The sequence below is a fragment of the Tupaia chinensis genome, unplaced genomic scaffold (genome assembly GCF_000334495.1).
Source record: "Tupaia chinensis unplaced genomic scaffold, TupChi_1.0 Scaffold143796_1, whole genome shotgun sequence".
NCBI classification, from domain to species: Eukaryota; Metazoa; Chordata; class Mammalia; order Scandentia; family Tupaiidae; genus Tupaia; species Tupaia belangeri.
In genome coordinates, this window is record NW_006203646.1 from 8176634 (window position 1) to 8186972 (window position 10339).

At 40.5% G+C, this 10339-nt stretch overlaps 1 long non-coding RNA gene across 1 annotated transcript in view; it reads right to left on the minus strand.

Annotated features, from left to right (window-relative positions):
• Positions 1-1285: 1285 nt before the first annotated feature.
• The window catches only part of LOC102483485 (uncharacterized), a 19183-nt gene continuing 10129 nt past the window's right edge, over positions 1286-10339 (minus strand). The window contains exon 3 of the long non-coding RNA XR_336946.3: positions 1286-4088. This is a non-coding gene — a long non-coding RNA (uncharacterized LOC102483485). The remainder of the gene's footprint in view (positions 4089-10339) is intronic.

Here is a 10339-nt window from a genome sequence, read left to right on the forward strand (position 1 = left end):
CTCCCTTTCCTCTTTTTGCCAGTCTGTCTGGATTAGTGATCTGTCCATACCCCAAGAAGATAGACGAGCTTTCACCAAGCAGTGGCAGGGGTAGCTTTAACCATTCAACTTTCAGTTACTTTAGCATAACAAATAGGTAGAGAACTGCTCACCTGCTATTTTCCTGGACATAGTTTGTCATGACTTGGATAACAGTAAGATAATCAGGGATGTAAAGGTATGAATTCAGGCAGACTTAGTTTAAATCATTGCTCTGTCTCTTCCACAATTGTGAGCAAGTTATGTAATTTCTTTAAGCCTCAGGTTCTTTATCTTTAAGGCTCTATTTGAGGGCAATAGTCGTGATAGAAGACATGAAATATGCTTAACATAGTAATGCTCAGTACGTGGTAGCCTGTGCTATTATGCCATTTTGATAATTATCCAAACTATCTGATAGTAAATGACAGCTCAGTGTCAGCTCGTATTCAGCATTTCTTTACCCAAGGGCACTCTAGACGCTGCCAGGTGACTGCAGGTGGGGACAGACAATAACTGAAGCTCTGCACATGCCCACTAGTTTCTCTCCCTTCTCCTAACCCCTTTCTACCATAGTAGTTGTATCTGCAATATAATTGATAGAGCTTCTTTATTCATTTATTTTAGACCTCTGAGCCAAGTTAATATGCAAAATTCTTTGGGAAAGAAAATAATTGAAGATGCTTTTAATCATCAATATCTAAATGTCAACAAGTGTCATATCCTGTACAGAAAGTCCATCTTGCTTGAGGGAAAGAAAGCTTTCAGGTATGAATGAGAATCATGAACAGGGTCTGATAACTAAGAGTATCTACTTGTAAGCCCAGTCTAGATCTGGTTTTGGCTTATGAGTTTGTGCACATCAAAGATATATCTGGACTCCAGTTTGGGGATGTCTGGGAAACATTTTCTGTGAGTCATTTAGTTTCCCTGTAGGACTATGATGGCTATGAGTTAAATCCTGCTCTCTCTGCATTGAAACTTGGCCCCTGAAAGTAAAATAATCACTTTTTTCCCCCTATCCTATTTGGATCAATAACTGACAATGTTCTATTTTAACTGAAACGACTTGAGAGCTGTTTGTGAATTAGGCACAGAGGTCACCAGTAAAAAGTTACTGATCTTAGGCTCAGCAATTAGGAAATAATCTTAGAGCTCCAGCTTCAGAAATGGCAAAAAATAAAAAATGGAATGGACAAATATGAAAAGTAGATAATGGATCCACAGTGATTTAATTCTTGGTGATATTTTCATTTTATGCAAATACCAAAAGAAAAAAATATCCTGGCTATTTGAAAGAAAAACAGGAACCAAAAATATTTAGTGTTTGATTAAGCAAGAATCCTTTCACACATCTGCCAAGAGAGTTAAAACAAATATAGATGTTAAATAAAAGGCCCAGGTACCAAAGAGCAAAATTTAATGAAAGCCAGAACTGTTAAGTATGGATTCCTGTTGAGAAAAATGTCAATCTCTTTCAGAGTTTTCCCAATGCTCTATTTTTAAGAAAAGTGTAGTAAAAATACATAATACAAGTTAACTTTTTTCTTGCTTTTGTTTTCCCTTCACCCTTCATTGATGAAAAGCATCTTTGGATGGAGTCTTGGACCCCGCCCCCCCCATAACACAGATTTCCATTTCCAGTATAGACAGTCTCTCCCCATCAGATCATGTTACTGGTGGGCTCAGTTGTTGGAGAGGCATCTTACCAGGCCAAAGGCAAAAGGTCTTTGAAGCATGTTGACGATGGAGGGTTATTTCCAACTCTTCCAAAATGCAGGCTCCCTAATGGCAAGTCACATCAGATTCTGCAGTGGTATGCTAAGGACTGAGAAAAATATTGTGTGAGAGCAAGGATAGGGGGACTCCAGCTGGAAGTACTGAAAAGTGATATCCGTTTTGAGGGTCCTACTTCATGTACTGTGCCCACGTTGACACAAGGGAGACTGAACAACACTTGAGTTGAAAGGATGAAGACTTGTTTTAGAATGGTTCTTAACTGTGGCTGATGAGAGTTGAATGGGAGAAACATAGAGGTGGTGAGTGTCCACTGAGAGAATCCACAGATGAAACCAATCATGCTACACTTAATCCTAGGTAGGCTCCAAAACCTTTAGCTTGTCAATTGCTAATGATAACCCCTAGCAGAGCAGACCAAATAGAAGTTGGGGTTAAGGGAACAAGCCAGAATGTGGTTATCAGTAAAAGCTAATGACACATGGCACACACTGAATCATGCACCTAGGAGAGTGGCTGCTGGAGATCTGGAAGCCAATTGCACCAAGAATGAGAGTTGTTATCTCCAAGAAAGTTGTGTGCCAGGGACTCCCACTTCCAACCAAAGTTGCAGCCAGCCTTGGCTTCTTTCCACAATCAGTGTCACTTCTCCAATCTTGCTTTAGTTTAGCTCTTTAGACACAATCATGGATGTATTTATCCTGGTCATTGGGATACAATGTCCTCTTTTTATATCAACCAGGAGGAAGGTCAGTCTCCTTGGGTTAGAAGTTGGGGTCAGTGACCTTAAGGTCTACCAATGTCATTGTTACTAAATTAATCTTCCTATCCTTTTTCAAATAATTTAGCCTTGGGTATCTTGCTTTCTAAAGATGATAGAACATCATCTGGCCACATGCTAAGATGATATTCTATACGAACAAAAAAGCTCAAGTTCTCTGTCATCAGAATTACCTAAACTTCATATTTGGTCTCTTAAACCTAGGACAGGGTATACTATGGAAAGCTCTATTGCATGTGGGCTTTTACAAGGCTTCCTCTTTCAAAATTCTTCCATCACCTTTCTTTTGCACTTAGCTCACCAATTGTTTGCCCCATATCAGAGGCTCCACAGAGAAAGAGAGTCTACTCCACAATGGGGTTCCTGCTCAAATGTCAAGGAAAGGAAACGTGAGCATGGGTGATATTTTCCTGGCTTCCAGGTCTTCCTACGGCTGTACTTGGTTCAGGAGGCCAAATGCCCTTCAACCACCAGAGTGCCTTTGAGCCTGAGCCCAGCAGGAGGATGTACTTCTCAGAGCTGAGGTTGTTTCTGTGAAGAAATATACCATACCACCTATTGCCTATGGCGTGACTCACACACATTAAAGGAAGCTTTTCCTGAGCAGCAGTATCTTCATGAGTCTCTGACCTCACATCTTCCTCTGCCTTCTCCACCACCCTCATTCTGAGTTTCTTTTCACATGTGTTCTTGACTAAACCCGTGCTTCGACAGCGCCCCACTGGGGAAAGGTGGCCCACTTCTACAGCAATGTCTATTTCCATCCAAGACTTGGAGCCAAGGAGAGGAGGGTAATCTGGAGAACCCCCATGGCAAATTAGTTTGAAGGTTGCTTTTTTCCTTTTGCTTGCTTATAAGGTGGAATGAATCTTGAATCTTCAATTGAAGACTGAAGAGGGGTAAGTAGAGAGTTAGGAATAAGAAAGAGAAGGAAGGGGCCTAACAGAATCTGTGAACCATGGATATTAGTAAGAAAAGAATTCGCACACACTAAGACACATTAACAACTGAATTAAAAGAAAACAGTCCAGTTTCCTCATTAGTGTTCTAGTGACTCAATTTCCAGAGATACCACCTTCATCAGTCAGGGTAACTCTCCCCTTATTGCAGTACACTGTTATTTATCATTCTCATATAGCCCAAGGAGAGAAATAAAAGAACATCAAAAAGGGAAAGGGCGGATCGCAAAGTGGTTTTTCAATTCTTCAGGTAAACCTGTTGAGTCATCCTCCTTGTGGTCGTGGTGGTTCGTGGTGGTTGCGTTTCATTTTGTTGTTTTTGGCACTGAAGGGTTTGGGTTGGGGCTGGGGGAGCCCGAGCCTATTCCCCAAGGGGTCTCCATCTGCTCCAGTTACAATCCTGTGGCTCCCAAGGGCATCCCTGAACTGTGGCTCATGCAGGGAATTGATTGCATGGACTTGGGGAAGTCATGGCTGACCACCCGGCCATTCTCTCCACTGCCGCTGCCGCTGGCTCCTGCCCCACTGTTTCGGGGGAGGGTCGATGTCCTTATGGCTTCATTGATGGATTGCTGTGGGATCAAACAGAAACCCTTTTCAGGAGGACCGGGGGGTTCTTCCCTCAGTCCTTGGCAATGATTGACAAGGGAAATGAGTCAAGACTATACTTAAATTACCCCAACTCTTCTCCCCATCCAACTCCTTTCTCCCCATCCAACTCCTTTCCTATTCTATAATGCTAATCTTAACTTCCTATGCACTCACAAAATTGTGTCATAGCTCTGGACAAATCTGATCCTCTCTCTGGACCACAGCTTTAATTATTATTATTTTTTAATTTGCTATAGGACATATGTATTTACTGGTGGGAGAGGGAAGGAGGAGGGAAGGGAGGGGGGAGGGAAGGGGAGAGAGAGAGAGAGAGAGAGAGAGAGAACGAACCCCTCCTCACTTCAAGAGGAATAGCTGTTGCAATCCCATCTTCTCCTCTCTCTTCTTGTGATTTTGGGCACACATGTACACACACCAGGTGTGTTTTCCAAGCCAGTAGATGCAGACACCAACTGCGCAGTAGGCTGTGCAGAATCCAGTCGCCTTAATCACTGCCACCTGACTGGCCCCACAGGTTTAATGTTTAATAAGATGTGCTTGACTAATTAAGCTCTAAGATTGTTTTTTTTCTGGTTCTTAAATTCTGTGACTTCTAATGGTGGAATATTTTCTTCATATTATTAATGAGGATATATGTAGCAACAAACCCCAGTGGGAAATCTTCTGGTTATCAGATTTAGGAAGTTTGAATTCTAGTTCTGGTTCTGATACCAACTGTGTGACCCTATATCTTTTTCATTTTTCTAGACCTTTTAAATCTTTAAGTCTCTAAAATGTGACTATGTGTCTACAGATTTTTATTAGCAAAAATGGTGCTACTGCATGAAAAATATTTTGAAATGCTCACAGAAATTGTGAGTGCACTGGGTTAAAATGAAAACTTACTGATTTACTTTAGCAAAAATGCTATCCTACCTCTAGTAGCATGTTAAAGGGTTTGTAGAACTCATTTGAATAATTCAATATGTAAAATGTAATTGGAAAGGAGCATGCGCTCAGGAAAATGACAATGCATTCCAAAGATCATTTCCTGTGTCAACTTTTTCCATGAGTACATGTAACCTGTACTTCTAGAGTGACACATCAGATTAGTGCTACTAGGCTTGTGATTTCTACAGTGTTGGTACTCTAGATCGGAAAAGAACTCCGAGGATAATGCCAAAATCAGAAGAGTTAAGTGGGATATTTAAGACCACAAACTAAGTTTAGAACCGTACTCTATTAGCAAAGATGAAGGGTTCTGTTCAGAGTTCCTTTGGAGAAAGAAACGTTGCCATGAAATCCAGACCTTTGTATCTTCCTGTTTACCTCTCACTTTCCACTAAGAAACAATCATAAAATTTTTGAGGTGGAGTCTGGTTTCTTGGTGGGAATTATCACAAAGGAGAATTATTTATAGTTTTGGAGGTTTATTTCTCTAAGACCAACCCTATCCATTCTTCAAGTCTTATTCTGTTTTTATCTTCTTAGAGACTTCCTAGACAATACCAGCCTCTTGAAAGTAATAGCTCCTCTCCTCTGGTACTGAGGCATTATACATTCTCTTACAATGGTTCTGTCTCAGGTATGTACGCTATGTTTTCTTTAAGAAAGTCAGTTGTTTGGAGGCCAGCAGGTGGTGTAGTGGTTGAGGCACTGGACTTCTGCAAATGGCAGACCACAGCTCAAGTCCTGGACCTGGCAGCTTAAAAATCACCTGTGATGTGTGTGAATGTATGCTCCAAATCCCAGGACGAGAATGGAAAAGGGATTGTAGTATGGCCATTCCCGTGGGAGTGATTTCTCAATTTCCTTCTCTGTCTCTCTCCAGTAAGTGCATGTGCTTTATGGCAAAACAAAAACAAAAACAAAACAAAACAGAAAACAAAAAACAAAACAAAAACTAATAAAAGGGAGAGTCAACTGTTTGGAAGAGGGCAAGGTCCTGTTTTCTCAACTCTCAGCTAATCTCTCAAAGTGTCTGGCATGAATTGGATGCTTAGGTATTCTTGAATTTGTCTAAGAAAAGTCAACCTAGGATCCCTCTCAAAAAGTCTGGCTTTATCCCTTGAATATTGCCATGATTCTAGTGAACAGAGAAATCAATCAACCCACTGTGTTTGACAAATGTAAACAGGACAATTTTGGCCTTTTTTTTTTTTTTTTGTTGACAAAGGTAAAAAGGAAAATTTTGGCCTTTTTTTTTTTTTTTTTTTCTTTTTTTGCTATCTTTTTGTGACTGGCAATTCTGACAATGTTTTAAAATGTTCTTTTAAAACCCATGATTAAGACAGATTTTCCCCATATGATGTTCCACCTACACTGGTTCTGTTTCCTCCTCAAGCTCTGGGACTTGATTTATTTACATTCTCCCTTGGCTGTCCTCCACTGAAGAGGAAGTGTGATCTGGATTGCATTTTTCTAAGTCAAAGGCCAAATAAATACCACCTCAATGTTACACAGGGGGAAATGTGAAATGAAAACATGAGGAATTAATGGTTACTTATTCTCACCTAAAAAGAAATGTCGAAAAGAAAATACCACTCTGTTTCTATGTGTAGGAAATATAGAACCTTTTTTTCGATGAGCTTGGATTATCTATCCTTGGTGACTTTTTCTTACCACATCCATTTAACTAAAATAAAATTTTAACATCCACACAAATCACCTTAGACTTTGTTCCTCAAAAGGCTCACACAGTCCCATAATTTTCCATTAAACTTTGTGATACTTCCTGAATTGATCTTAATAAGAATGATGGCACAGTCAGTTTTGGTGCTTATCATAGTCTGAGATAACTTATCCAGGCACATGAAAGAAAACCTAGAAGGCCACATTATTAAAATTGGTTTTCAAAGAAGCTGAGGTGTTCTAAGAGGTCGATGCCGCTATACTCCTATCACGAGGGGGTACTGCCTTTTTATTGGCTTCCTTTTTAAGACATTTATGAAATCTTAGGAGAAGACATGAATAGGATAAAACTCTCAGAGTGGAAAGCAACATATCAACTAGATCACTAGATCATAACTTGGTTGCATATTGTAGTCACCCAGAAAATTTTTTGAAGGGAAAAAAAATAAAACCTCATGCCAGTATTCTACCTCTAGAGATGTTAACTTATTAGGTGTGGTGTGTGGCCTGGACATCGGGAGTTTTATAAACTCTCTAGGTCATCCTAAAATGTAATCAAAGTTGAACCGTACTGATCTAGTTTATCCTTTATAGAATAATTGACAATTTACCATTGACTTGCATAAGATAACAATTTTCTGTGACTTAGTGGCAGAATGGATGACCTTGTAAATGTATGGTTCTTTCTTCCCCCTGCAGCTAAGCAGTCATAAGTAGGTATTGTTCCTCGCATTGCTTTTGGGAAATGTGGTTCTCCCTTGTCTTCCTTCCAACCATTCTTATGGTTCATTCTTACAGTTGTTTTCAGTACTGATATTCAGGAAGAAAAGGGTGACAAGTTCAACTTCAGAGCCCCCCGTATCGGCTCTTTAGAGACTGATTTCTCCAGCAGTGATTATAGCCTAATCTCTCAGACACGTGCTCTTCTAAGAAAAGCAGTCCCTGCGTGTCATAGCACATCCTAATAAAAGCTCAGACCTTGGTAATGACCTCATCTGGGCACGCCCATGAAGAACCCGAGTGACCACCTGCCGGGGAGGATGCTCTCCTTGCAGATATCAAGTCTCTAAGCTGCTCATTAATTCCAGGGAAATGTGCAAGTCTTCAACTGCTGTTGCCTAAACACACCCCATGTTAGCACAGCCACATATAATTTTGAAAGGTCAGTGGCTCTTCCTGTGGGTGGGAGAGGATAGGAATTATTTTCCTTTGTGAGCAAGGTGGTGAATAATAAAGACTCTGGTTGTCCTTAATATCATTTAAGGACTCAGATTCCAGCCCATTTACTCAGGCAGAGGGGAGGAGCAAGGGATATGAGGCTTTTTTCAATTTGTAACGTGATGCTGTAAGACAATTTAAATTTTACTCAAATGTTGTAGGCTACTTGAAATCCCACTTGGAGTCTCTAATTCTCACATGCTACCCATTTCCCTCCATCTTTCTGTGTCCCTGTCTTCCTAGCCACCTTCCTATTTCTGGGCCAGAGTCTTTGGGTCTCTAATACTAGTGCATCCTGTGCTGGTAACTCTCTTTCCTTGGCTAATTCCTTTCCTGTTTCAAGTCTGTTAAACATCACTTTCTCAGGGAAATTACTCTGACTGCCCCAAACTCATTCTCTGATCAGGACAGATCTTTGCTCTATACTTGACAGCACCAGGTATTTTTCTTTAACACGGAACCTGTAAGTGTTTGCTTATTTTCTGTCTTTCCCATCAAGCTCTCAGTTCCTGAGAACAAAAGTTGTATTTCTTTTGTTCTTGACGGTTTCCCCAGTGGCTAGCACTGCCTAACATATAGTGGTGATTGGATCATCTTTGTGGAAGGGAGGCCTATAAGGTGCCTCCTCCCTGTTCCTGTGACACTTGTGTGTCCTCATGAATACATCAAAAGGGAGATAGACTCAATGCATAGCAAAGGATTACTGCACTGTAGTATATAATATATATACTGTAGTCAACCTCCACAACTAGATCAGGAAAACCCAAGGGTAAGATGGTATTTCTGTTTTCTTTCCTATGGCTGCAACTTGACAAACACATAGTAGATGCTCAGAAATGATCTGTTGGTATGTGGTTGGGGCAGAAGAGAGAATTAGGAGAAGTAATTTGGCTGGTACCAAGAACTTGGTCTTTGTAGTGGCCACGCTGGAGGTCTAATTCTTGTTATCCCAGCTCTTAGCTTGTGTGACCTTGCTAGGATAAGCTACTTAGCTTTTCTGAATCTCTATTCATTTGTAGGATTGTAAGGACAACACTATGTGCTTAATGAAAATGTATAGAAAGCACTGTGAACATAAGTTACTAAAAATGCTTTTCCTTCTTCCCTTCTTTTTTCTCCCTAATGCCCTTCCTTTTCATTTTGGCCTCCTCTTTTTCTTCTTCTCTTACCCATGAATAGTTAAGAAGACGCTCCCAAATGCTGTTGAAACATGGGAGAATGGCCCAGAACTAGATTAGGAACGCAAAGCATTAGCAGCTGGCCAAATGCTGTGATCAAGGAAAGATCTTGCCAAAGGCCCTTGTCACCAGTGATTTGGGTCTACGTGAGGTTGGGGGCTGCACTTTTGAAAGGAGCTAATTGCTTTTGAAGAAGGAAAAGCACAGAATAATAAAGAGAGCTGCAAAGCTGGAAACTGAGAGGCAAGTGCAATGCATTCTGCTTATCTCTTTTGGATAAGAGGAGTTGATGGAGCCTTAAATATTAAGGGCTGGGTTGATTAATAAAAAAGTATCTTTCTTACAGTTGGAAGATTGAAAATTCCATTAGGAACCTCAGTGAATTGGGCTGAAGTCATGCTAATCAATATAATTAATTATAGAAGACTGTGGTAGAGGACCTTGAATTAATGATTCCCAGAGACCCTGATATTATCTTCTGAGAAATTGGAACATTTTCATTGTAAAGAGAAAGGTGAGAATTTCTCTAAGATGTGCCATGACTCAGTGGACTCGTCTAAGGATCTTGTTAACCTAAGTATTGTGACTTAGTAGTGAGGGCCAATATTGTCCCAGCTTTTTTTTTCTCCCTTTTTTAAGGTCTTTGCCATAGTGCATGTATGCTCACCAGGAGGGAGAGAGAGATGGATAGTTTCAATGAGAAGGAAAGTGAGAAATCACTCCCAGGGGGGATGGTCATGCTGCATTCCCTTCTCCTCCTCCATTCTCTTCTCAGGATCATGGGCAAGCAAGCACATATGCCCAGTGTGATTTTTAAGCTGCCAGATATGAGACTTGAACCACAGTTGGCCACGTGGGAGTCCAGTGTCTTGACCATATGTCGCCTGCTGGCTCCAGTTTTAAGTGGATCCCCATTTTTAGCTATCTTGGTATCACTACCCAGCACTAGTCATAATTAGTGGGAGTCTTTGTGATACCAGAGAAAGAGCGAGATGTCCAGGGGATTTCCTGCTTCCTTGATGTCTGGTTTCACACTTTTATAAGCACAAACAGAAGAGGTCAAAACTACCTTGGAAAACGTCGATTGTTCTTTCCAGATTAAATGGTTTTGGTGGTGGGACCTTTATAACCTATGAGCAGTTTCTTCTCATGCCTTGTTTCATCCTCCAAGAGATTTTCTCTTCTACATAAAATCATTTTATTTATATATATATATGTATATATAT